This window comes from Rattus norvegicus, chromosome 2, assembly GCF_021556685.1.
Source record: "Rattus norvegicus strain SHRSP/BbbUtx chromosome 2, alternate assembly SHRSP_T2T, whole genome shotgun sequence".
NCBI lineage: Eukaryota > Metazoa > Chordata > Mammalia > Rodentia > Muridae > Rattus > Rattus norvegicus.
In genome coordinates this window covers 105,664,577-105,692,047 of record NC_141535.1, presented here as the reverse complement: position 1 = coordinate 105,692,047, position 27,471 = coordinate 105,664,577, and the positions used below count along the sequence as shown (strand labels likewise).

At 41.8% G+C, this 27,471-nt stretch overlaps 1 protein-coding gene across 1 annotated transcript in view; it reads left to right on the top strand.

Annotated features, from left to right (window-relative positions):
- The first annotated feature begins 2,989 nt into the window (after window positions 1–2,989).
- Window positions 2,990–27,471, top strand: part of LOC120100783 (uncharacterized) — a 517,117-nt gene continuing 492,635 nt past the window's right edge. The window contains exons 1-3 of the mRNA XM_087636786.1: window positions 2,990–3,097; window positions 4,035–4,135; window positions 4,925–5,146. The gene's annotated coding sequence lies outside the window, so the exon portion shown is untranslated. The remainder of the gene's footprint in view (window positions 3,098–4,034; window positions 4,136–4,924; window positions 5,147–27,471) is intronic.

Here is a 27,471-nt window from a genome sequence, read left to right as displayed (position 1 = left end):
TGACTACCACTGTTATTGTCTTGTGTGAGCTTGCCAGGAGGTTGTGTCAGTAGTACCATCTCTCCAGTCTGGAATGACTTGAATTTCAAGTGTTCAGAGTTGCTGTGAGGCGACTGTAGAGGTCACCCAAATAATCTGGTATAGACTTATTATTAAGATGTACGCTTTCAACTCCTGTTTTCAGATAAGCATCAACCCCTGTTGCTTTATTTTCTTAAGGATTTTACATGCTTAAGTAAAATAGGTGGCTATGAAAGATTTAGTCTCATAAAATTGTATGATTCCAAGGAGACCATGCAAAGACATTTAACCCACAGCACGATGAATCGTACATATTCCCTAGGAGGTGACTCAGGGAATGGCAGGGTCGTTCTTCCAGTCTCAGGTCCGTTCATTCCTGTGTCTCATGTATCAGCAGTTGTGTATATCATCATGGGCAGCATTCTTGGACCTAGATTGCATGGGATAATCAAGCATGGCCCCTCTTCCTCCAGGTTTCTCTGGCCTGACACTAAAGATTTTTGGAAGAGATCAAAAAGAATTACATTACTCATTGTTAGAAACGTCTAGCTGGAGATGAAGGAAAAAGCTAATGCTGCATCTCCTATCTGAAACAATTGTTCAAGGTTGTTGTTTCAGGGACCCATGTCTATATGTAAACATATCTGTATAACATGCACATCATATATTATTTATATGGTGACAAAATAAAATGTCTTGGTGGGAGTCATTTGCTCAGCTTACCATCCAGATGTTTATCTAAATGGTGTTCCACAGCTGGGGCATCTGAATCAGAAAACTGTTGCGTGACTTGCAAATAAAATGTGGAGATGACAGACTCTCCCTGTCTTCCCATCAGACTTTCAGCATCCCTTAGACACAATCTGAACGATATGATGGCATGTGGTACAGCCTTTTAAATTCAATGGTATACAAGCAGACAGCTAACACTTTCTATGAAAAAATGCTTCCAGGTATTTTGAGGAATCTAAAATTCTTGTGAAGTGTATCATTTGAAAGAAATGTGACAGGAAAACAAACTGCACTTGAAGTAGAAGAACTGAGAATACAAGACAAATACCAGTAGTAACCTCATCTCGTGTACAGCCTGGTCTAGGAAGGATAGATTTTGTTTCATGGAAATAACTTGAAAGGAGATAAAAGGCAAAGATTTAACATTTGAAGGAAGCCTTCAGTTCCATTTTAAAAGCTTCAGGAATTCTATCTTTGGCATCCAGTGATTATTCTCATCAAGTGAGCATTTTTTTCTCATGTTCAGTTGAAAGGAAAATATTGTAATTCTGTACTTTGAAATTAATAGCTGTGCAGAGCAGAGGGACAGCCCACAGGACAGAGAACAATCTATGCCAACTACAAAAGGATTAATATCCAAGGCATATAAAGTACTATAAAAATTCAACACCGTCAAATCATTCAATCAATAAAAGGAGCTGAATCGTCAGTCCTCAAAGAAAGTTTGAACAGCCAGTAAATATTAGAACAACAAATGTTCAACATAGTTTGCTATCAAGGAAATGCAAATTAAAAGTGCTTTGAGATTCTGTCTTACCCAGGGAGATTGGCTATCATTTGGAAAGCAAACAACAATCACTGGTGAGTATATGGGGGAAAGGAACCCTTATTCACTGCTGCTAGGAGTGCCAACTAGGCAACCCCTGTGGAAATGAAAAAAATAAATCTCAAAATAGAGTTACTTCATGACCCACATATAGCACACTGAGGAACTCCAAGTCACCACATCACAGAGATGTATGCACAACCATGTTTATTGCTGCACAATTCACAGTAGCCAGGAAATGGGACCGGCCTAGATAAAGGAAATGTGGTACATATATGCAATGGAATTTTAAGCAGTCATAAAGAAAAGTGATATCATGACATCTGTAGGAAAGAGGATGCAACTAGAAACCATTCTGCTAAACAAAATGAGCCAGACCCAGAATGACAAATACTGCATGCTTTCTCTCATACACAGAACTAAGACTTAAAATATGTCTGTATATATGGTGTGTGTATAGATATGTATGTTTGTAGGTATTGAAACAAGAAAAGATCATGAAAGTGGAGAATGAGCTCTTAAGAGAGGTGGGAAATAGGGATGTAATGGATTATATATGATATGGTAGATAGATGGGTAGATAGATAGAAGGGACTAACTGGAAGAAGGGACGGAACCTGTAGTCAGTAGTGATGGAGGAGGGGGATGAATGAGAACAAAGCATAATAGCATCATGTATGGAGACATCATGATGAGACCTAATATTTCGTACGCTAATCCAATTATGGTGGTGGCCCCCATAGGCTCGTATATTTGAATGCTTAGTCACCAGGGAGCAGAACTGTTTGTAAGAAGTAGGGGGATTAGGAGTTTTGGCATTGTTGAAAGAAGTATGACACCAGGGGAGGGCTTAGAGGTCTCAGATATCCAGGCCAGGCTCCAGGTTCTCTGGTTCACTTTCTGCCTGTAGATCAGGATGAGAAGGTCTCAGGTACTACTCCAGCACATGCCTATCTGCCACTGTGTGCCTCAGAATGTGGTCATGGCCTAAATCTCTGAAACAATAAGCAAGTTCTAAGTTAAATATGTTCTTTTATAAGAGTTGCCTTGTTACAGTGTCACACTGTTCATAGCAATAGAACAGTGACTAAGTGACATCAATAGTAAAGATAACAACTAAGTAGATATTTTAGAGTTAAATATATAAGACAGAATAATTAGTGATTGTGGAAGTCTAATGATTTAGTTATAAAATAGAAATCAAATTAATCAAGACATGAAGCAAATGTGCAGAAGGCTGCCTGTGCACGATGGTGCCTATATGTGGGAAATGGGGGTAATTTTTAAACTTTCTTTTGTGTCCAGACCACCTGAAATCAGTTTTAAATCCAGACAATTATGTGCTTTCCCCCACTGTGACTAGGTCACAGAAGAAGATGACAACTTACTCTGCTGGCTTTTCCTTTGTAGGTGGAAGCATTGCTGGATGACGGAGTTGGTCAACTGAGTGGGGCAGAGAGAACCTTTCTCCAGGGCCACAGATGTCTTAGTTTTGGTCTACATGTCAAGCTGAAGCAGGTATATCACATACATCTGGAGACCTCAATACCACTAGGGAGAAGGCCTCTCCCCAGGCACAGTTCCCCAGCTCACCTCTATTGTTGCCATTCAGAACTAAGGACCTAACCTTTCAGGCTGGTACAGTGCTTTAACCATAACCTTGAGTCTCTGTTCTCACATTTCCTTACAACTTTTAAGTCAGCTCATCTTCACCAGTGGGATAAATGATCTCATTTGCTATTTTTAATCTTGTAGCATGCACCTTGGATTAGAAACCCAGGACTGGAGAAGCTGGGGGCTCTGGGGAAACTGCAGAAATGAAATGATGTTTCTGGGACTCAGATGTGGATTCTCTGCCCCTTCTCTGGTTTGCTCCTTCTGCTTATAATGTAGTATTCTGCACCTATTAAGTGCTAACATGCCACTGTGGAGACGACTCAGCTGTAAAGCATTTGGCTGGTATAGACAAGATCTTAGGTTCAATTCCTAGCACCGCAAAAATAAAAATTAAACCAAAGCCACCAAACCCCAAAAAACCAACCAGGCAAGCAACAAAACAAAATCCAAACCCTAAAATTTCCAAATGCCCTGCTAGGGCACTTGTGTGCATTATTAAAAAGAATGGTAAACTCAGCACTTTCTTGATTTTTCTACAGTTACTTACCTCACAAACATTTATCCTTGGCATCTCTATTTCAGAGATGTTTTTCGTTGATCTTTTACATTTAGCTTATTTTTTCACACGTAGATTTAGTTTTTCCTCTCTTTTTGTTGCTCAGTGTTCCAACTATCTCTATGTATGTCATCTTTCTTGTGTCAATATTTCACATTCATTCTTTAAATTCTGGCAATTGTCTGAAATCATCTTTGATTGGCTATATCTCTACTATATATTGCTATGCTTTCATTAAAATGAGTAAAATACTAAATGTAAATATGAATTCTATATTCACAGGAACAAAAAAGGGAAGCCTCTTTGCTATGCAGAACGCCATCACTTTATTAACTCCAAACACAAGACTAAGGGCCACTTGTCTTTAAACCCTGAGTCTTGAGGTCAGTATTTATAAGGTAGCCTTAATCTAAGAAGCAAGATTTATGTTCTTCCTCTCAAACCTTTCTGCAGTTACCGCTGTTCCTTAAGAAACTTACTTTCCAATGCCAAAGGGCAGAGAAGGAAGAATTCTTTGAAACACAGAGTAAGACATGCATGATACAAGGTCTGCTTACACACCCCGACTCCCACCTCATACACCTTGACAGCAGACAGGCGTCACCACTAGAAACATAGCTCTTTCTTCAAAGAGAATGCCAGAGAAAGTTTATAGTGGAGATAAATACGAGTGAGCATGATCTGGGGACACAGATTGAGGTTCTCCCTAAATACTACATTCCAACATGGTAAAAGTTTCATAAAACATTTATAGTCCCAGAACAAAGGAAATAATAAATAATTTTCAGATGCATTAGGGGAAATAGCAGGTAGGTGTGTTACAGTAAAGTGAGGGCTACAGGTCCTGGATTCTAGCTATGACAGCTTTAACTTTTGGGTTGGTGGAAGATGGGGATCTTATCTGTCAATTTCTAGAGAGTCATGAAGATTCTTGGTCACATGCTTGGTAGTAAATGGCTTTTAGGCAGTAATATAGCCCAGGATTAATTAGGCATTACAACATCTCAGATCTTCACAATCATGTAAGTTTGGATAGTCAGTCAACCTTGGGCGATGTTAAATGTATGTATGGCAGGCTGGTTTTAATTTTTTGGGGGAGGGTTGTTTGTTTTATTTTGTTTTCCTTTTTTCTAGAAAATTCATTTAACACAAGACTCTACTCATATTGTCAGGCTTTAAGGAGGACACCAGCACCCTGTTCACATTGACCTACTTTATCTGGGAGCCATTTCCATTTGACAATGAGGACATGAAACTCAGAGGTCTCAGAAGCCTTATAGGAGCTTGTCAACCTTTCTCCTGAGAGCTGGCTTCACTGTATGGCTATTCCAGCTGGTGTTATGTGATGGTTGTATCAGGCCGCTGGTGGGATAATTCTGCATCCCCTTAATCAGGTGAGAGCTCTACATGGCCACAGTTATAAACATTAATGGAAAGGCCCTACCTCTCAGGTGCTCTATTATTTGAGCATGAAGGGTTATTATAGTAAGAAAGAAGGAATACTTTCCTGATGGGGATTTTCATGCTGGTAAATTGGCTATTTAGACTCAAATTCATATCATTACTAATTGGTGCTAGGATTTTTGTTCTGAGCTGTGCATATGCTAAGTAGCCATTTTCCCTCCTTGTATAATTATGGATTAACACTCTCATTTTACCTCCTGAAAGACAGAAATGGTTGTCTTACCTCAGGAGAAAATACCTCACCCAGTAATTATAGCTGGAGACATTGGTACCACGCAGCTGACCTTTTAGCAAGCTGTGGACAGAACCATGAAGAAAGTAGCATTGCTTAGGATCTTTTTCTTCATCAGGGTTTAATGGGGGTTGTGGGGGACAATATCTTCAAAGCAGGACCTGAGAGGGTACTAGGTAGCAAGTGGGTAGGTTTTTAAAGCAGTTGTTAAGAAGTTCCAAGGGGCCCCGAAAAGTGCCAGCAGATTCGCAAGGATTCCCTGAAGAAATGATCTTTTGGCAGAAAGTAAAGGCACATTTGCATGCAGCCAGGTCTGATGTATAGGGTCAAACATCTATGGAGGAAAGAGCCAGGGCCGGGAGGGGGCTGAACTTGGGAATTGGAAGACCAGGCAGGCTCTTAGCATGGTGGCAGGGGCAGTTCCTGGCCAGACTCTTCATACGTTTTTTTCCCTTCTTCATCTCATAAGCACAAAGCACACAGATGTTCAAGATTGTCCTCACTGCCACAACAGTAGAATGTGTTTTTCCACCTGTGATTCAATTCTGATGATTTCAATTTGTTTCATAGAGAAACATAATAAATTATTGCTTTAGTACCAGTACGAATATCAGGCACATTGTGTGTTTGTTGTTGGTTTTGGCCATGGCCAAAGTATCAGGTAAACACTTGTCCCATATCAAGTTATTGAAGGTGAGAGGGTCAGTGTCTGAGTGGTTACATCCAATAGCATCATGTATCAATAATATAAAATACAAGCACTAGGAGGAAGAGGACACACCCTTTGAAAAAACTGTGAGAGTGCCCATCCCAGCATGTAGGAGGTTGAGGAAAAACAGAATTTGATATTATTTTCCATCATGTGGTGAATTTGAGGTGACTTATAAGGAGACTCAGTCTCAAAAATTAAATTAAACAAGAAAGGTAATTTTAAAAGAAGTTATCTGCCCACTTCGAAGTGTATTTTTTTTATTTCAAGAGTAAAATACTGGACTTATTGATAATTATAAGTGTTATGAATTTATGAACAATGTAGTAACTTCAAATATACAAGGCTTGGAATGGACAGTTCATAGATAACACACCAGCTGCAAAGCTTTTAGATTGATGTCTTCTGTGAGTCAGCACATGTGTAAAAACAAATAAATTATATAGAACAACTCTCTATCAGCAAAGAATGCATGATGTCATCAGGGTTACACTTGTAGAGCTAGTCACCTGTATGTTAAAAGCAGAGATGCAAACTTTAAGCTTATGTTCTTAGTTACTTAATATCATCAAAGCCTGGAATTTTTTAAAGTCCTGCTTTAAAATTCTATCAGTATTACTGACTATCATGCAAAAGTTCAAAAAACTGATGAGAAACAGATGGTTTATGTATGATAAACGTCACCTGCTGAGGATGTAGCTCAGTTGGTAGAATGCCTTCTTGCTATGCGTGAACCCGTGGTTCAATCCCCAGCACTACATGATTTGGAGGTAGTAGCATATGCTTCTAATCCTAGCATGTGGGTTGTAGAGAAAGGAGTACTTGGAATTCAAGACCATCCTTGGCTACCAGGCAAGTTTGGAGCCCATCGGGACCATATGAAACCCTATTTCAAAAACTAAAAGACAAAAGGAGAAAGGTCACCTGTTTAGAGCTGTGAAAGTCTGTAAATTTTGAAAAATTCGAATACCTCTAGCTACCATCACTAATAAAACAGATGTTTCCTGTCTTAGTTTGTAAGGCTGCCTAACAAAACCAGGACAGACTGTGTAGCGCATAGAGCCGAAGTTCATTTTCCCCCAATGCTGGAGATTGAGAGGCCTTGGTCAAGGTGTTGTAAGGTATGGTTTTGGTTTCCCTTCTATGCAAGTACATGCTCTGGTGTCCCTCTGCAGGTCCAGGCTCTTGTCAAAGGGATACCAGCTGTGTTGCATTAGGGTCACCTGAGGATAATATATTTAACTCAATAACTTTAACTTAATTACTTCTTTAAAGACTCTGTTTCCAAATACAGTCATATCCTGAGGTCTGGAAGTTGGGAGTTCAAAATATGACTTTGATGGAAGGGTACACACAACCTGACCCTTGAAAAATCAAACCTCTTCTTCCCCAGTATACCTGCAGAGTCAGTCCTCTTCCATGACCTGTGTCTCTGGAAGTATTTGTATTTTCCTTATCCTGACAGTTTTGCCTTTTCAGGCCCATGAAAATGAAATGTTATAAATCTGGCCTGAAGGATGCCTTCTGCATCTGAAGGTGGTATATTGATTTGTGTGCAGGTCCACACACAGAAGGGGCACATCTAAACTCCAGGACTGCCTGTATTCATAGAGCTGGTTTGGTTATGAGTCTGGATGCATGTACATTCTCAAAGTAGAGGTCTCATCAGCTACAAGTCACACTTTGCTTTTTGTTGGGCCTCTCTCAGTGTAGAAAAGGAGAGCAACAATCAAGAGGCTAGCTCAAGTGGTTTAGCTGGTAATGGCACAGGCAGGAAAAATTAGTGTCCCACCCATCATCCAGAGGCCCCCAACTCTACTGTCAGAGGGGTGGGTGAATAAAGCTCTTTGGATGTGTCAGGCATCATTTTCCCTATGTAAAGTTTTTCTTCATATACTTTACAAGGCATTTTATAAGATAATAGTGTTAATGCGGGTCAGGAAATGGCTTGTTTGAAAAACACCCATTGTAGGAGCCTGGGGACCTAAGTTGGGATTCCCAGAATTTATGCAAAAAGTTGTGTGTGGTAGTAAATGCTTGTAATTCCAGTGCTGGATAGGCAGAGACTGGAGTATCCCTCAGGTTTACTAGCCAGACGTAGAATTGAACTGGTAAGCTCCAGTGTCACTGAAAGATCCTGTCTCTGAAAATAAGGTAGATAGCAATAAGAGGAAGATACTCGCCATCAACCTCTGGATTCCACATTAATGTACACACATCTGTACACATGCATACAAGCAAGTGTACACACACACACACATACACACACACACACACACACTCACACACACACGTACAAAAGAGAGGTGTGGGGTTGGGGATTTAGCTCAGCGGTAGAGCGCTTGCCTAGCAAGCACAAGGCCCTGGGTTCGGTCCCCAGCTCCGAAAAAAAAGAAAAAAAAAAAGAGAGGTGTTTCTTTGAAGTTTGTGGGATTTAGAGATGAGGGTTAAATATGGTTAAGATATTTACCAAATACCCATGTCCCTTTTGTAAACATTCTCTAGCCATATTCTGGTATGGGGATTGGTGTAACATAAATAATATTGGTCAATTGCCATGTGACATTTGCACTTGTTGAGAGCTGTCTTTAAGAGTGAGATGGGTCTCCTTAGTTCAGTAATGTTCAAGCATGTTTCTCTTAAAGGTTTTGAGAAAAGACCTGAGACAGGCTGGCCCTGCCTCTGTGTCAGGGAGAGGAGAACAAACAGATAAAGATACTTTAAAAGATGGCATTCTTTAGACAATTAGAAGGGAAACCATTCTGAGTAGGGGTTATCATTGTTTATCTCATGGAATAAAAAATGCCTGTAGTGAGCCACCATGTGGTTGCTGGGAATTGAACTCAGGACCTCTGGAAGACCAGCCGGTGCTCTTAACCCCTGAGCCATCTCTCCAGCCAAAAATGCCTGTAGTGGAAACAAGACACTGAATGTTCATTCATCAAGGAAAGTTCTATTCTGCTTGGGTTTCAGAGTCTGGAACTTTACCTAACTGAAGAAATGGCTTCTCCAGTCAGTTTCTGCTTGGTGTTGCAAGCACCTGATTGGGTGATATTTTTCCATATAGCTGTGGCTTTTTTCTGCCATGCTTGCCATTTGGTTATTTTGTTTTGTCTTTTAACTTTTGATTGCTCTATGCTTTGTAAACTTACTTTTGTGAAACTGAAAGCACAGTCATATGGCCATCCATCCCATAAGCTTTTCCAGTCTTACTCTAAAGAGCAAACGACAAGGAAGAGGACACAGAAAAGATGACAATGATGAGTGAGAGGCATAAAAGTATCTCCCTTCCATTTTATACAGCACACTGCAATGGAGGAAATATTTTTAAATTAAAAAATGTTTTTAGAAACATCGTTTGAAAGACTCTATTGTTGTTATCAAGTTATGGTAATAAATCTTATCAACAATTAGTAAAAACTGAGATAGGCAAGATATTCATAGAGGGTTGATGTAATCAGGAGTTTCAAAGATGCTCAGTAGGGTCTGGTCCACCAGGAACAACCAGAGGCATCTCGAGAATCTTGTATACTAGAGAATAGCCATGGCCAGCACCAGTATGAACGAGGAATTACACTCTTGAAGGAAGGAAGGCTCAGGAATGGTGAACATGTCTGATCTGCTTTGAAATACACTCCTGGGCTAGTTGAGCTGGAAGTGCTGTCATGCCAGAAGGCTCCAGTGTAAATTTTGCAAGCATCATTATTAGTTCAGAGTCATGCTATCAATCAGTACACTAGTAAGATTATAATAAACATACAAAAGCCTGGCCCAGAATCTGAGTGGCTTACAACCAGATATTGCTCTTTTTTTTTTTTTCTCTGTAGGTCTATTGTGGGTTTGACCTGTCAAAGCTGGGCTCAGCTGAACTCTAGCTTGAGAATTAAGTACACATCTCTTTTCTAGACACTCCCTTGCCCGCCCCCTTTGCCTGAATCCAGGATAAAGTTAAACTTAACACCACTGACATTCTACTGACTTAGCAACTTAGTATTTTGAGGTCACATAGTAAAGTGTGGGGATGTCTCTCCCTCTCACAAGGAGTGGAGGGTAAGAGGCCTACCCATCTACACAATTAGTCAGCAGTGTGCACAAGGACCCAACCACACCTGCGCGTTCGTCCAAACTGTTTTATAAATTTGTTGGTAGAAATAGGACTTTCTATAATAGAGTGCTTTTTATGTTGATATTTTATGTGTTTATGTGCACGTGTGAAATGTGTGCACATGTGTCACAGCATGTATGCAGAAGTCAGAGGAAAAATCGGCACTTGGGAAATCCTCTACCTTGTTTGAGTCAGGGTTTCTTCATCATTTTATTGCATAGAATTTTAGGGAAATTTCCTTATCTCTGCCTCTCATCTCTCTGTAGGGGTGCTGGGATTACAAATAGTCAGCTATGGTTTCTACTTTTGTCGGGGTTATGTAGATTCAATTTTGGATTTCCTCTTTTGTGTGGCAAATGCATTATACACTGTAAACCATCTCCCAAGACTGCATGTTCTCATTTTATAAGAGATGTTATTTGCTCTGTTTATACACATGAATAGTCCCTGAAGGGCTGCTCAAGGTCATGTATCCTAGCAGGGTGTAAGGAAGCCTTTCATTTCAATGATCTATACTGTTCTGTAGGAAGGAAGCATGTTTATTTTCAATGTCTCTTCTGCTCTTGTCCTTCTTATCCTTCAACTATTCTACATGTTCCTGGAAATCTTATGTCCTTGGCTCTACACACGGCAGTGTGGCACTTCGCCTGGCATACTCCCTACGCTACCTTTCTTGCTCCACTCCGCTTTATTTGGACCTCTCTAGAATCTGGTTCATGGTCTCCGATGTTATAAAATCAGTATATGATTCTAAAACACTCATTTCATAATTAAATGCAGACATAAGTATATCTGTCCTTCCCCTTTCTTCCTGCCACCATGGTCAGTGTGTGTGTGTGTGTGTGTGTGTGTGTGTGTGTGTGTGTGTGTGTTACACATACAATGGGATTGTCAAAATAATCCTTGTGTTTTCTATGATTAAAAATTACATGTCCAATCTTGGAGACTTTGGAAGTATTTTTCCCTAAGCTATGAAAAGGACAAGCAAATAAAATCCTAAGTTTAGAAGTGCTCACATAGAAGTTAAGCCTCCTCTGGCACAGAGAGGAATCTAGAAGCCTCTCTTTTATCCTGATCTTTTATACTGGGTCTGAAGGACACAGCAAAGAGTCAAGTTTCAGAGCTCATCAGGTCAAACTTGGCTTTTGGCTCTGAAGACTTCAACAAAAGAAAGTCTGAGCCTGCAACACAGCAGAAGTCACAATTACCTCTCAAGCTAGAAATAAAAATGTATTCAAAGGCTAAACGGTAAAGCTCTGGCCCAAACTTACTGTCCCTGTTATATCAACATGTTCCACAAGCACTGTCCCCTTCCTACTGACATCATGTTCCACTGGGCACTTCCCTTCACATCAAGTTAAAGGTACACAGCTGAGCACTGGTGTTCAGTGATCTCTGTCTTAATTATATTTCTATTGCTGAAAAGACACCATGAGCAAGGCAACTTAAAAAGAAAGCAGGTAGTTGAGAGATTTCATACAATTTTGGTGGGTGGGTTCTTGACCATCATGGTGGGAAGTATGGCAGCAGGAAGGCAGGCATGGCACTGGAGTAGTGACTGAGAGCTTCATCTTATCTACAAGCAGAAGACAGAGAAAGGAGCCTGAGCCTGGTTTTGGTTTTTGAATCTTCAATGCTCACACCCAGTGGCACACCTCGTCCAACATGGCCACACCTACTACTTTTCCTAAAATGGTTCCAATAACTAGGGACAGAGCAATCGAATATGAGCCTATTGGGGCCATTCTTATTGAAAGCAGCATATATTCTAAATGATGTAACACACATGACAGAAGTGAAGTTGGATGTTGATATCACTTAAAGAAAATTATGTCATGGATACTATATGTCCTAGCTAGTATTTCTACTTCTATAGTGAAATACCATGACCAAAAAGCAAGTTGGGGAGGAAAGGGTTTATTTAGCTTATACTTCCACATTTCTGTTCATCACAAAAGGAAGTCAGGACAAGAACTCAAGCAGGCTAGGAACCTGGAAGCAGGAACTGATGCAGAGTCCATGGAGGAGTGCCGCTAACTGGTTTGCTTCACAAGGCTTCCTCAGCCTGCTTTCTTATGAAACCCAGGATTACCTGTCCAGGGATGACACCACCCACAATGGACTTCGCCCTTCCCTATTCATCACTAATTGAGAAAATGCCTTACATCATGGAGGCATTTCCTCTCTGATGACTCTAGCTTGTGTCAAGTTGACACACAAACCCAGTATATTATAATTACATGCTAAACCCGAATCATGATGTGACTTGTTATAAGCATAGAAATGGACACCATATGCAGATACTTAGAATGGCACTGTAGGGGTGAGTGTGGGACCATCTTTTCATTCATGCTGGTGTTTTAGGCTGTGACTCTGCCTCTTCACCCCTCCCCTACCACGCCTCCCTTTTTAAAATCTTGGCAATGGTGCACAGAAAGAAAATTCTATTCAACCTTTTATTTCCACTCTTTTAGCTGTGAAAAATATAGCACAGGCCTGTCCATTATCAGCGACTTGCTGTATCTGAGATTTTTCACTGGGATAACTGTGGGGTGTCTTGCATAGCTGGAAAAGCTTTCTGAGTATCTTCCCTTCTCCTAATAATGATAATTTGAGACTCTATAATAATTTGCTATTTGCTTTTATTTCCCATATTTCTTGGTTAACTATCCCTGCCCAGTAACTCTATGCCTCAGTTTCTTCAATATGAAGGAGACATAATTATGTTTTTTACATTATTATTATTTACCTAAAAATCTGTGGCACAATGTGTGGGTACTACTTGTTTATTTTAGTGACTAAATTTTAGGGTATCCACTAAGTAGGCATGGCCAGGGAGGCTAAATATGCTACTCCACAGCATAGGACAATGTATTAGCTTGTCTCACCCAAAGAGAGGAATGTTGAAATAGCTGGGGCATTCCTGAGAAAGTCTAACATGGCCAATGTGTGCCAACTTTTTGTGATACTATACGTCCTATTCTCCTTTATGGAAGAGCTGTTTTCTTGCTATATGTACTGCTTTGGCTCTCCTGATCATTTGCAAGAAGAATTCCCCCCCCTCGCCTCTCTTTGTCCCTGCTTTTTCCCCCCTTTCTCTCCCTCCCCCCCTCTGCGTATGTTTGTGTGTTTGTGTGTGGTCACATATATGCAATGAAAACAATAGAACTGAGGCCTCACACATGTTAGGCAAATTCTTCAAACCAAGATAGTACCCCCAACTCCAAAAATAAAATTCACTCTTGATCTTGTGAGACAAGTGGATTTATATTCTATTTAGCTGAGCCCTCATGTGAAAACAATTTCAGCTGCTGCCATGCTCACCACTGTTCTGCAATGTGCACTCTCAAATCTCTAGGCAGACAAATTTTTGCTTCATCATCCATTTATTTATGACAAGCCTGGGAACTGTGGGCTATCCTGCCTGACACACACGAGGAATCTTTTGGTCATGGAACCTTGCTGTCTTCATTCTGAGTCAAGATCTCGAGCAGCCAAGTGGTGTGAGGGCAACATCCCACATGGGTTCAGAGAGTGCTTGCTGTCTTCTCTTGGCTCCCCTGCCTTTCCCGTAATCAACATAATCAACACTAATTGCCAAAACAGGAAAACTAGTGTTTACCATCCCAAGTAAATGTGTTAGGGCCCTGCTTTCATTTTCCCATACAGTACACTTCCTAGTCCTGAGGTCTAGAACACGTAAGCTTCCCTGCATTGCTTTCAGTGCGGTAGTGCATTGTCGACATGGTAGCTGCTTGTGTCATTCTTCTTAAGCTTAAAGGGCCCTGCGTGCCCACCCCATCACGCAGCTCTGGTAAACACAGTCTACATGAGTTTTCTTGAACATTTTGCTCTGCACTTTTGTGAACTGGGTGGTATCCCTAAGACAAATGTCACATTTCTTTCTCTTAAAGGCAAAGATCATCTTCAATTATAGAGAGAGCATCTTGAATTTTAAGAGTGTGATTCTGTTATGGTGTTGGTTTATTGAAAACCTAATCATTGGATTATCGCCGAGACTGTCAGCAAATAGAACATCTCTGTAGATGACAGTTGAGGCTTGATTAGAGTCTCTCCAGAGAGGCAGGAGTCTCTCGCCTGCAGCAATTGTTTTTCATGAAGTTCTATACATTGATGGCCTGGGTCTGCACTTGCCGGTTTCAGTCCAGCGAGTAGAAGCTGCAGCTTTTTAATTTGCTTAGTTCATTTTCAAAATGAGGCAGAGCAGAGTCAGTGGCAAAAGGGGAGTCACCACAGAAACAATAAGTGAGAATCTTGGGATTCTAGTGGCGAATTATGCAAACTTTTCCAGAAAGAGCAAGGCACAATTACCACTGACAAAGAGTAGAGTTTTTCCAGGTCCTTCCTGCTTCTATTTGTTTCTCTGTGGGTGTCCCTGGTTGGGAAGTCTCTGTGGAGACTATTACTGGATCAGCTGGACTGAAAGTGTGTTTGAGAAGGAGTTGGAATGAAGGGTGGAACAAGACAAGTGCTAATGTTCTGAGTATTTCTCTCTCTATATAAAAGAGTAGCTCTATGGAAAAATCAACTTTAATATTAAGCATGCGGTACTGTTGCAGTATTGGATTATTGAAAGTTTAATAACTAGATTATCTGTAGTGCTCAGACTGGTACACTACTTTAGCATCCTGTTGGATGTTCACAGCCAGAGGGCATTGCAAATAATGTCTCCAGTGGACCCAAATGAAACAGTCAGTAGTTAATTCCCCTTTGGTATTTTAAATACCCAAGGAGGGACAAGAAGCTTGGCCCACACAAGTTAGGGCTAAATTGAAATATGGTTTCTTTTTTGTATTGTACTTTTTATGATTAAATTATAATTAATCATTGCCTAAAGATGTTATAGAACCACAAGTTCATAGGATTGATTTGATCTTATGTGAAATTCTGCTTCCCTCAAATCCAAGTTTGGATCTCTGCCTCTCTGTCCCACAGGGCCTCAGCCTGGCTCCAGTCTGTCCTTTTTTCAGTTCTGGCCCAGAACCGATTGTGGTCCTTACAAATGAGCGAGCCAGATGGACAGGGAAGAAGATAGCACTAACTCTTCTCATTTGTCCTCACAGCATCTGCTTTAGGTAGGGGAGAACAGGAATTAAAAGTGGCTTTATTTACAGACAGAGATCAGTAGGGAATCCAGTGCCCTGCCAGTGGCTAAGCATGACAGTCCAAGGTTTCTCCTTCTCAGGCTGTGACTGGAGAAAAAGCCATGGTAGTAATAGTTTCTATAATTGGTAGACCACATCCCAGGAAAATATAAAAGTTATCTGTTTCCATAGTATTTGTCAAACCTGATTTTATTTTAAACCTGTTGTGTTTGGGTTAAGCTCATCTGGAAAAGTACCCACGTGGCCAAGCCAGGACCCACTGTTTCCCTTTGGTCGCAACAAAATAGAATGGCAAACTGGGATTGTGACTTCAACATCCTGGCAAGGCTTCAGGCCATCCCTATAGCTGCCTTCTGGCTAACAGCCAGACGCTCCAGACTGGTACTCAGCAGGGCAACTTGACAGCACAGGGCTGGGGAGGGGGAGTTCCAACAGGAACATCAGGGAACTTGGCCATCACTTCAGGTTCTGTCACTAACCACACAGCAGCTTACACATTCTATAGAGACTCCTGGGGTATGGAGGCAGGATTTTCTTTCAGAACTGCAGCTATGAAGTAAAGAGGACTGTGCGAAGCTTTCAGCATCTCCATGTCACGTATCTATTACATGTTCTTAGGTGTTTGTAGGCTTCTTCTTCCCAAATGTTATTGCCTCTGGCCAGAAACCTCTCAGATGGAACCTCCATGGCAAAGAATTATAATAGTCAGAAGCACACTCAGGGCAGGGGCTATGAGACCTGGCTCCTTTTGATGTGTCTCATATTTATGCTGTTGTCAAGCCATTCATCCAGCAGGCTGACAGTCATGCTCTGGTTTTCTTTACTTTCTTTTTAAAATTTTATGTTGTATATGCCCATGTGTGTGCCTATGAGCACATGGAGGCCAGAGGAGGATGTCCAGTGGCCTGCCTGCTTTATTACCTCCTGCTATCGTGTCTTGAGGTGCATTCTCTCACTGAACCTGGAGTTAGACTGCAGTTAGGGTTGCCAGCTCCAATGATCCTCTTGTGTCTGTACCCTGTCACTGCTGAGATAACAGAGAATGCCCCATGTTTATATAGGTTCTGAAGATTTGAACTCAGGTCTTCATGTTTGAGCATCAAGAACCATTTTAAGAAGCATTTCTCTGGTCTTCTGCTTTTCTTTTGGAAAATGTCATTGTTAATTAAGAACATTGGTCCTAGTATCAAGGGACTTAGTCTAACTCAGCAAGAAAAGGCATACGCACACAATTATTCATTAGTTGCATAAGAAATTAATGTTTGCAGCATGGCTCTTTTGTGGTCTAAGATTGATCTGAATTCAGTGAGGCTCTCCTTTCTTTTCTGTTTACTGTTTTTTCACCTTGTGGAATGCTCCGGTTTGGCCTTTTGGTCCCAGCTTTTGTCACCTGTAGATGTTCAGAGCTGGATACCTGAGTTCAGTCCTCTTCCTTTTTACAAATAAGGGCTTCTCATCTAGAGACATCACTCATTGTATCTGACAGCCAGTCAGATTTAACCTCTGCCAAGTGTTGCCCCAGGTCACCTATGTCTCACAAGTCAGAAAACTGAAGAAGAAAGCTGTAAAGTAGGAGACTTCCTCAGAGCACTTGTGTCTTCAAAAGGAAAAATTATATTATTTTGTCTGTATTAATAGATGGTAATGCATTTTCTGTAGAACGCCAGAGGTTATAATAATTGAAATAATCCATTTTGATGTTTGCTCTGTATGTGTGTGTGTTTGTGTGTGTATGTTTGTGTATGTGTGTGTGTGTGTGAGTGTGTTTGTCTGTGTGTGTATGTAGATAACCATGCCCATTTGCAAGAGTCCAAAGTGCTCCTCTATTTCCATATTCTCCCAAGATGAAATCTCTCTCTAAGTTTACTGTTTTTCAGCTAGGTTGGTTGCCAGCAAGCCCTAAGGATCCTTCTGTCTCCCTAACACTAACTTCCCACCAGGACTGGGGGTTACAAGTGATTTTTACATGTGCGTTGGGGATCTGAACTCAGGTTCTAATGTTTACATAACCAGTACTTTTACCCCTTGAACCATTCTCCCCTGTCTCCTGATAAAAATATATTTTAAAAAATCACTATTATGTTCAGGCGTGCAGTAATTATCAATGGACATTAGGTAAAACTATACATGACATACTAACATTCTACTGTTACTGGTCTCATAAAGTCATCTTGTACAGCTGCAGATAGATACATTTAATAACCTTTTGAGCCAAGGAATTGACTGTCTTTTGCAAACACTCCCTGTACTTTCAGAAATAACCCTTTGGAAGCAATGTTTAGAACTGCTAAATGGATTGCAAAGGCTTTTTTTTTTCTCACTCTCCATTACGAAAGAGAGCCTTTGGAGAGAAAAGGAGCTTGTGCGGTGAGGTGGGAGGTGGAGGGGAGTCATATGTTATTGCTGCCAGAACCCCATTCACACCCTGTAGTTACTAGTGACTTCAGTGTGGAAGGAATGGAGAAAGGCTCAGCTGGTGGTTGAGAAAAAATGTGCTAATCAGATCTCAGCAAGTAACAGATTCCATTTTAACCTAGGAGGGGCATCCCCTCCCCACCCACAGAGTCCTCAGCTTCATTCTGGACTTTGATCTTATTCTGCATTTACTACCAAAGAGCAAAGATAGGGTCAGGGAAACACAGTAGGACAGTCCCTAGGCTGCACAACCAGGATCTGGCTGCAAATGACAAGTAGTCTCTAGTCTTCAACATTGCTTTCTGGGTCTTCTAGCGGACTTACAAAGTTTCTCTCTCTCTCTCTCTCTCTCTCTCTCTCTCTCTCTCTCTCTCTCTCCCTCCCTCTATCTCTCCTTCTCCTTTTTCTCTTTCTCTTTTTCTTTCTCTTTCTCTTCTCTCTCTTTTATTATTGGATTTGAATTTGAATAGGCCAGTAAATCCATCAGATCAGTTTGATCTAAATTGGCTTTTGGTTCAAACTTGGGGTGGCTTTGGGTGTGAGTACAGTTTGTGTCCACCCAGAAAACCACCCAGCCCCTCCTTAGCTCTTTGCTGACAGACAACCAGCAATCTAGCTGGCTGAATTTTTGTTTAAATGTACTACACGGTCAAAAACAAACAAACAACAACAGATAGAATAAAATAAAACAAAACCTCACTTAAAATTTATTACGTTTCCCTGCTTTATTTTTAGCCCAAATGAACCACAGTTACTATTTTATATTTTTCTGGAATTCGTTTCACTTTTTAAATATTTTTATTCTTTTGTAATTTATTTAAAACATATACACAATTCTTTGATCATCTCATCCTCTCTTTTTCACTCTCTCACTTAACCTTTTGTTCCCCGTGAGGCCACCCTTCCATTTTTATGTCTTCACATGTATACTTGTACCTGAATTTTACATCAGTTCCAACAAAATCATACCGTGAGACAGGCCTCATATGGGAGGTTTATTAAAAGAGAGGGGAGGGGGAAACCCAGAGGCTGCCTCTTCAGGGAGAAAGGAAAAAAGAAGTTGGGAAGAAAAATGTGGCTCTTTATAGGGACTGTTGTGTTTATAAAAGGATAAAGGGAGGGGGGATCATGTTCTATGGAGGTGTAGTGAGGTATGAGGAAAGGGGGTGCCTCAGTGGGCCCATGCTGAGGCATCCCTTCCCCCCCACCCCAGGGACCAGCCACATGACAGATTGGACAGTACAGTATAGAATAGAGTTTATTCAGGGCATGGGGAGGGGAGTTCAGAGGGTAGTAGATGCAGAGAAAGGCAGAGAGAGAGAGAGAGAGAGGGAGAGAAAGAGGAGGAGGAAGAGGAGGGGGAAGAGGAGAGAAGAGCAGAGCAGAGAAATAGAATAGAATATGTAGAGAAGAGGGGAAGGGAATGGGGAGAGAGGGACTAAAGGGGAAGAGGGTAAGAGCAAGAGAACAAGAGAGGAGCAAGAAAGAGCAAGACAGTGAGGATGTGGCAAGCTGCCCCCTTTAGAGTGTCAGGCATACCTGGCTGTTGCCAGGTAGCTGTGGAGATAGAGTTTAGACAGAATGCTAACACGGACTATGGCACATGTACAGGGGTCATGCAATAGAGGTGACAACGGTAATGTGTGACCACTGGGCTGCTAATGATGACAATAGGAGATCAAAGTTGTAGGGGGCAATAGTGAGGCAGAAATAGGATGTTGGATCTCTTAAACTGCATCCTGCAGTTCAGGGGCATCATCAATTTTGGGGTGAAGTTGTTTCTCAGCATTAGGACACATCTAATATTAGTTGGCCAGTGGTTGGTAATTCTGTAAGAGGAACTGATTAATTATTTTGTTGGAAATTGTTTGGATTTGTCATTGTGGGTATGTGGAGAAGAGGTTGGTGAAACAAGATGCAAATAATAAAAGCAGAAAAATAATAGGAGCCAGGAGAGGCAGTATCATTTCCATATGGGGTTTTCAAAGGCCCAGGCATCTGAGGCATTGAGTTGTTTTCTAAACGTCTTTAGAGGTCTGTTGTAGTTGTTGGATTTTGTTCTTTACTATATGGGAACTTGTCAATATAGAAGCAGTGTTCTTAGAGAAAAGGACAACAGCCACCCTCTTTGGCTGTAAGATCTATTCCCCTTGGGTTTTGAAGTACCACTGCTGCCAGGAAATCGATCTGTCCTTGGAGAGTGAATATGGTCTGGGCCACCTGTGGAAGATCTTGGATAAACTTAGAAGAAAAGGGATAGTACAAGGTTAGGGAGGTGGCCAGCCCTGCTGTTCTTGTGGCAATACCCATGGTTGTTCCTGAAAGAGCCAAGAGAGACAGGAACTGGATTGCCCTTTTGTTATAGTAGGCGGCTATTGAGTCTACAACTGGGACTGGTAAGGGCTTCTCTCTGTGGATCACCCCTTATTTAGAGAAAAGAAACACTGATGTACAAACTCTTGACCAACTGGCAGATAGATGATGATACAACTGAGTATCACAAAATTGACATGATCTGGACCATGAACACTGTGGGAGAGATGAGGTATTGAGAATTACGGTTTTGTTACATTCTAGGGAACTTATTGTTCCTACTGAACATGTGCCAGATGCCTTAAAGCAATATGCCATGTCAAAGGGGTGATAGAGAAGAGGTAGGGAGTTGTGGCAGTATCAAGGCCAAGGCAGTTGGTGAAGGGCAAAAAAAGTCACTGGAAAGAGTCACTGGAGAAGCTGGGCAATTGTGAACCGGTTTCAGGGGGCACACATGGCCCGCAATCTACAAAGTGTCCAGGCTGTGTGACAAGGAACTTATAGGCTGAGGTCAGAGTCTGGAGCAGAAGGCAAAATGACAAGTTAGTACTACTGAGGAGAGGGGATATCAAAGAAGTAAGGACCTTGGAGGAGTATTTAATTACTTCTCCTATTTCTCCTATCTCCAGGGGTTGAATAATTGGGACATAATTTCTCTGGATATGAATTGTGCTTAGAAGGAGCCCAGGTTTGTTGGCCTGGTAGAGTTTATCAGCAACACCTGTTTCCCACCTGGGATTCCATCAATCCTGGATATGCAATTGGCAAGACCAATATGGGCAGCCCCCATATCTGTCTGGCCCTCCTTACAATAATCATTTCTCTGGTCAATAAGGAAGCAAACAAAGAGGTCATAATATATAGAAGGAATGGGAGACATACAGGTGATGGTAATTCTGATGAGATCCTAGCATCCAGCTGTAGAACAATTCTCTGGTACTATTTGGAGAGACTGTTTGTCATAAGCAAGAGTTTTTCAAACTTTTAATCTCCATATGTAAGGGTTACTCTGGATAGAAATGAACATGGTGGGGAGGATGTGAATCTCATGTTCAATCCAGTGAGTCAAGTATAGCTGCCAGACTGGTGCCTTATTCTTCTGGAACTGGGGAAAAGGTGGATGTTTCCGACATCTTCTGAAGCATAAGAGAGTGGGGTCCTGTTGGGGTTTATGTGTAAGAAGAGTTATTTTGAGGAAGAGGGGTAAAGGTCCTAAGTGAGACAGGTTGAAGATAATGAGCAAAGTCCCTAAGCTTAGCAGCTGTGGGAGTCAGGAGAAAGAGCCCTGCTATTTAGGGGGAAGGGGCTTGGAATGATGGTCTGGAGGGGAGAGAAAGACCTGATCTCCAATGTTGATGGGGAGTAGACAGGAGTTAGTGTGTGGCCGTGGCAGACGGTGGTCAGTAATGTTCCATAGGAGGGAGCAGAGATGACAGAGTAAGGGGGTGAATAGATGGTCAGGGAGTGGAGAGGGTATAGGTGAAAGGCCAGGAGTCAAAACCAGTTGTCCATACATGAGCTTGCTTGGGAAGAGCCTGTAGCCAGAAAAGAGTCAGTGGTAGAAATTTTACACAATCAAGGTGAAGTTCCAATGACAGTTTGACAAGGATAGTTTTTAAGGAATAGTTAGTCCATTCTACCTTTCTTGAATATTGGGGATGATATAGAATATGAAAAGAGATGTTAAGGGCCTTAGATAGGGTTGAGAAACTTGAAAAGTGAATTCAGGATCATTGTCTGACTGGATGGAGGCTAGGATACCAAATTGAGGGATGATTTCTTGGAGAAGGAGTTCAGAGACTGTCTGATCCTTTTGGTTGGTGGTGGGAAATGCCTCCACCCGCCTTGAGAGGGAGTCCTCCAAGACCAAGATACTTGGCCTGTTTGATGATGGACATATGGGTAAAATCAAGTTGGCAGTTGGTCCCAGAGAGGGAACCCCTAGGCTGGTGGGTAGGAAAAGGGGGACTATGATACCTGGATTTGGAGTCCGACATCAAACATATTTTGCAAGAGGCAGTAATAGATTTTAAGAAATGCAAGTCTTCAGGAGTAGGCTATCAGTGGGTTTTAACAATGACAAAAAAAGATAAGGCTTGACTCATAGGGTGAAATAGCTGGTTTAGACAGGACAGAGTCTGAGAAGTATCAGAGTGATGGGGGGAAGTGAGTTGTAGTGTGAGTATGTCCTGTGGTAGACGGAATGAATCTAGGCTTTCAAGGGCTGCAGCTCACCTGACTCATCAACCGAGTTGATCTCTTAGAGATGATAGAGTTGTCTATCTGGTTGGACCAGCAGTGGACAATTCCAATAGTTATAGGGAGATGGGAGGCTTTTAGCATGACCAAAATTTCAACTGCATTGGTTATTGATCCTCCTTTTGTTGTAAGTAGCTCATGCTCTTTCCAGATAGCAATGTGGGACAGGATATTTAGAGTCTGTATAGATGTTTAGGGATTGTCCCTGTGCAAATTTAAAGGCATAGGTAAGAGTTATTACTTCAGCCTGTTTGATTAGTGTTGTGGGCAGGGAGGTTCCATGCCTTAAGCACCTCTGTATCTGACACTATAGCATAGTTCGCTCTTCAGAATCTGTTATGTATAAAGGAGCTGCCTGTGTACCAGATATAGATGGCCCCAGGCAACGTGCCCTCCTATATGTGTGAGCGATGGGGCAACAACCCCTCTAAGGTTCAGTATAGGAATGAGATAGGGAATAGTCAGCATTTGATCAAGGAAGAAGATTTGAAATATCAAGAGATGGGCATGATTGGAAAGTAAGTATGGAGTATTCTATTAGTGCTACCTGGAGGGAAAGAACCTTTCCTTCAGGGGTGAGGGGAGCTGGAGTTTTTAGGCCATTGTATAAGAGCTGGGATAGCTGATGGGGGGAGAAGATAGTGATAGGTTAGCCAAAGGTTAGTATTTTGGATTCTTGAACAAGGATCTCTGAAGCTGCTAAAGGACACATGCAGGGTGCCCATCCCTGGATGATCAGGTCTAATTTTTTGTCTAGTATGCTATGGATGCAAAGGATCTTCCTAGTTGGTGATTTAAGACTCCAAGGGCATATTCCCTCTTTTTCAGTTACATAGGGAAGGAAAGACAGGTTAGGTCTGGGAGATATGAGGCCAGCATCTTAAGGAGAGGCTGTTGGAGCCTTTGAAAGGTTTGAGAAGAGATTCCTAGATGGGGCCCAAGGATGCTTATTTAAGGAGAGAAAAGAATGAACCCAGAAACAGAAAAAAAATGTGATAGAATCTCCTCTTTAGTAGAGGAAACTGTTAGACACTGAGTTAGGAGGTCAGAGGTGACAAGCTTCAGTCCTCTGAGGCTCTGGAGAGAGATAGGGTACTGATGGGATAATGTACTGGATAGGGTCCTATAATTGGATGCCTATGTCAAAGAATGGTGTTTAGCAACAGACGGATTCTGGATGTCCTAGACTCTGTGGGTCACCTGGGAGGCTGGCAAAGGAAATGACATATTAGAGCCAGTAGATTGGGTAGTTAGGAGAAGGAGGGGAGGGGTGGCTGTCAAGTTTAAGTTCATGCAAATAGGGGAAGCAAAAGAAATTCAACTTCCCACTTTGGCTAGAAGATTCATTCCCAATAATGGTGCAGAACCCATTGGTACCACTAGAAAGACTGGGTGAAAGGAACACCCCTAAAAATAAAACTAAGCATTGAGGTCTGGTGAGGTTGATAAGGCTATCCTTCTACTCTGACAATAGGGAAAACAAGGAGAGGTGAGTCCCCAAAACTCTGTCAGGACTGAGTAAGTGGCCTAGGTATCCAAAAGAAGGGAGATAGGCCACACTGGTACCACGATAATCACTTAGGATTCCCTATTAAAACTGGTATTGGTCAGGTCAAGGGAGCCCAGGCTCCTTCAATTGTCCATGACCAAGTCTGGGGGATGGCTAGGGGCAGTCTGAGACTGATTTATCTGTGCCACGAATTACATGAGGGTCATTAACCGCCCAGTATCTCCCTTGATGACAGTTGGACATAATACCCATGAGTTGTGGGGATTAGGACAATCTCAGGCCCAGTGACCTTCCTGACCACATCTGTAGCAGGGACCTGGTAGTTCCTATGTTTTAGGAAACCAGGGAGCCTGGGCAGTGCTGAAGATGGTTGAACAGTATTGGCCATGATATGGTATTTTTGTTTGCTGGCCTTTTCATCTTTCCCATGAGATACCTTAAAGACAACCACTAAGACTTCTGCCTGGGGAGTTAGGGGTCCTCTGTCCAAGTGTTTAAGCTTGGCCCTAGTTTCGAGGCAGCATTGAAAAAATAAATAGATCATCAGACGCTGTCTACCTTGTGGGTTTTCAGAGTCTATATTAGTATATTTTAAAAGGGCTGTTGTAAAGCACTGTAAAAATTGAGATGGGTTTTCGTGTTTCTCCTGGATGACCTCTTGGAGTTTTCATAATTAACTCGTTTAAGGGCAGCCTTATGAAGACCAATCAGGAGGCAAGTAGGTTTCTAGCTAAAATACAATCTGGGGTATTATAATTTCACTGGGGATCCTGGTTGGGCACTGCCTCAGATCAGGTATGGTGTGTTGGTTTGGTGTATCTCATTTGTATATACTCTAGCCTGCTCCCAAACTCTCCTGTACTCCTTGGGAAGGAAATTGTTACTGAGAATCATGTATATATTATGGAATGCCTGACTACAAGATTGTGTGATATACTGAAATTCTTTAATAAGGGTAGAGAAGTTAGAGGTAGAGAAGATAGTTCATTTAATGAAAAGGGGATATGTATCATAACTAGTCCATCACCTTAGTGACTTCCTACAAGGAAAGAACCAAAACTGAGTTAGGCTGGGAGGGGTTAGAAGGATGGGATCTGGCTGCAGAGCTAGAGCAGATACTTGGAGGACTACAAGTTGTGGGTGGGTGAAAGTAGGTACTAGCATGGGATGATTAGAGAGCCTTGTAGCTGGCAAGGGAGGGGAGGAGTCTGGAGAAGTCAGGTGAAGAGAGGAAGCTGAGGAGGCTGGAGGAGTAGGGGAAATTGAAGAAGTCAGGAGGCAGAGGAAGCTGAAGTATGTACTAGGTGATGCTAAGGAAGAGATTGGTTAGCTGGATCAAGGATAGTACAAGTTTTGTATGGTTGACTGGAAGTTTCCTTGCTAGGAGAAACTGAGTTAGGGAACAGGAAGAACAATGAGAAGGTTTGAAGCAAAGCCATGAAAATGTCTGTGTGTAGGAAACCTCCTTCCACTTTCTGGATCACTACCAATAGTTGTAGAGATCCCTTATAGTAATAGGGTCAAAATGCAGCCATTACAGCCATTTAGAGTTGTTATCTAGTGGGTATTTGGGCCATGTGTGATTGCTAAGGTGTACGAGTCTGGAGAAGTCTTAAATCAGGTGCAAATTTTAGAGGTTTTAGGTTTTCCAGGAGGCATCCCAGTGGAGAGCCCAGAGCATGGATGAAGATGAAATGTCCGTGGGTGGAAAAAAAGGATATTATTTTTACCATTTGCATGCCCTAAGGATATGGAAAATAATAACAGAATGGTGATACAAACTGATTGAACAGGTCATCATGTGACAACCAGAGACCAGGGCAGATGCCTGGAAGACACAGGGTGCCCAGTACTAGGATTTTCAGAAGAAAAAAAAAGGGGCTGTGCCTTGGAAAGAGAGAAATTTCACCTAAAGGAACAGGTCCCACAGTGGAGGGTCAGCGAGAAGGGCCAGTTGTAGCCATGAAGACCGTACCTGGAGATTCCTCAATCCTCAAGGATATCAGGGGCTCACTGGAGTTCAACTCTGGTCCTGGGGGATTTATACTGACCTGAAGGGGGCACTCATCAATTTCCTGGTGTCTGAACAGAGAGATGTAGTGATCCAATGGCCAGAAAGTGAACCTATGAAGTAGGTCGACTTGTCAGGATGTGGTCCAAGCCTGTGGGCTTACCTCATGCAGCTGGGTGCATGAGGCACTGCTGAGAGCCTGCGAATCTGTGTCATTGCACCAGTGATAGATCTAGGTGGTGGGTTCTGACAAAATTATACCATGACACAGGTCTCACACGGGAGGCTTCTTAAAAGGGAGAGTGACAGGGATGTAGAGGCTGCCTCTGGAAGGAGAAAAGAAAATACAAGGGTACAGGGAGGAAAACATGGCTCTTTATAGGGACCATGGCACATGTGCAGGGGGACATTTGACAGAGGCAACAATGGAAATGTGTCACTGCTGGACAACTAATCGTGATATGTCTGGTTGTTGCTGGAATGTCTGATGGCCCCATCAACTCCAGGCAGGGCTGTCCATAGAGGGTGCCTGATTGGAAACAAAGTCTACATTTAATCATACTATTTGGTCAAAAACAAACAAACAAAAAATAGAATAAAATTAGAAAGTAACTACCCTTAAAATTTATTGTAGTTATTTGCTTTATTTTCAGCCCAAATGCAACACTGTTACTATTTTATATTATTCTGGAATTTGTTTCAATTTTAAATTTTTATTCTTTCATAATTTATTTAATGTTTACACAGAACTTTGATCATATCATTCTCTCTGCTCTTCTTCCACCCACCTAATTTTTCCCAGTAAATCCCTCCCCATTTTCATGTGTGTGTTTATACCTGTGGTTCATTGCAACTAATTGGGGCTTCTTGCAAGAGAATGGGTTGAGGCTTATTCACTTGGGTGAGGCAAACGTACTAATAGCTGTACCACTGAAAAATATGACTCCCCCTTCCTCAACAACCATTATTGCCTATAGTTCCCCAGAGAAACTTGGGGCCTGAGAAGCCCCTTCCCAATCCATGATGGAAAGTTAATGGGCCCAGTCTAGGGGAAGCTTCATGCATCCACTGTGACCATAACAGTATTTCACAGCATTCTTTCTGTTCTTGCTCTCACAGTCCTTCTACTCCCTCTCCCCTGATGGTTCTCTGGTTCTTTTAGCATAGGCCTGTCTGCCTTAATAGCTCTATAGAACAAATAGGTAGCTATTGCTCATACATTGAAGGCCAGAGCATCTGGCATCCTCAGCACATATTCCACCTCCACAAAGGACTGCATTTTGAAAACAAAGCTATCACTTAGTTTCTTTAGTTCATCAAACCTGCACATGTATATATGCTCCTAATAAAGTAAGAGTTCATCATTCTGGTGAGGTACTGTGTTGTAGGTGAAGATGGGCAGGTCAAAACAATAAGTAGAGAGATGAGGAGAGCTGGTACCCTTCCTTTCCTCTTTCCATAAGTCAACATCAAGCAACATCTTCTGCAGGTTCTTTTAGGAGATTCACATTTGATTTCATGGACATCAAAAACATGGAAGAAAAGAGTTGCCCCTACAAACCACATGAAGACCAG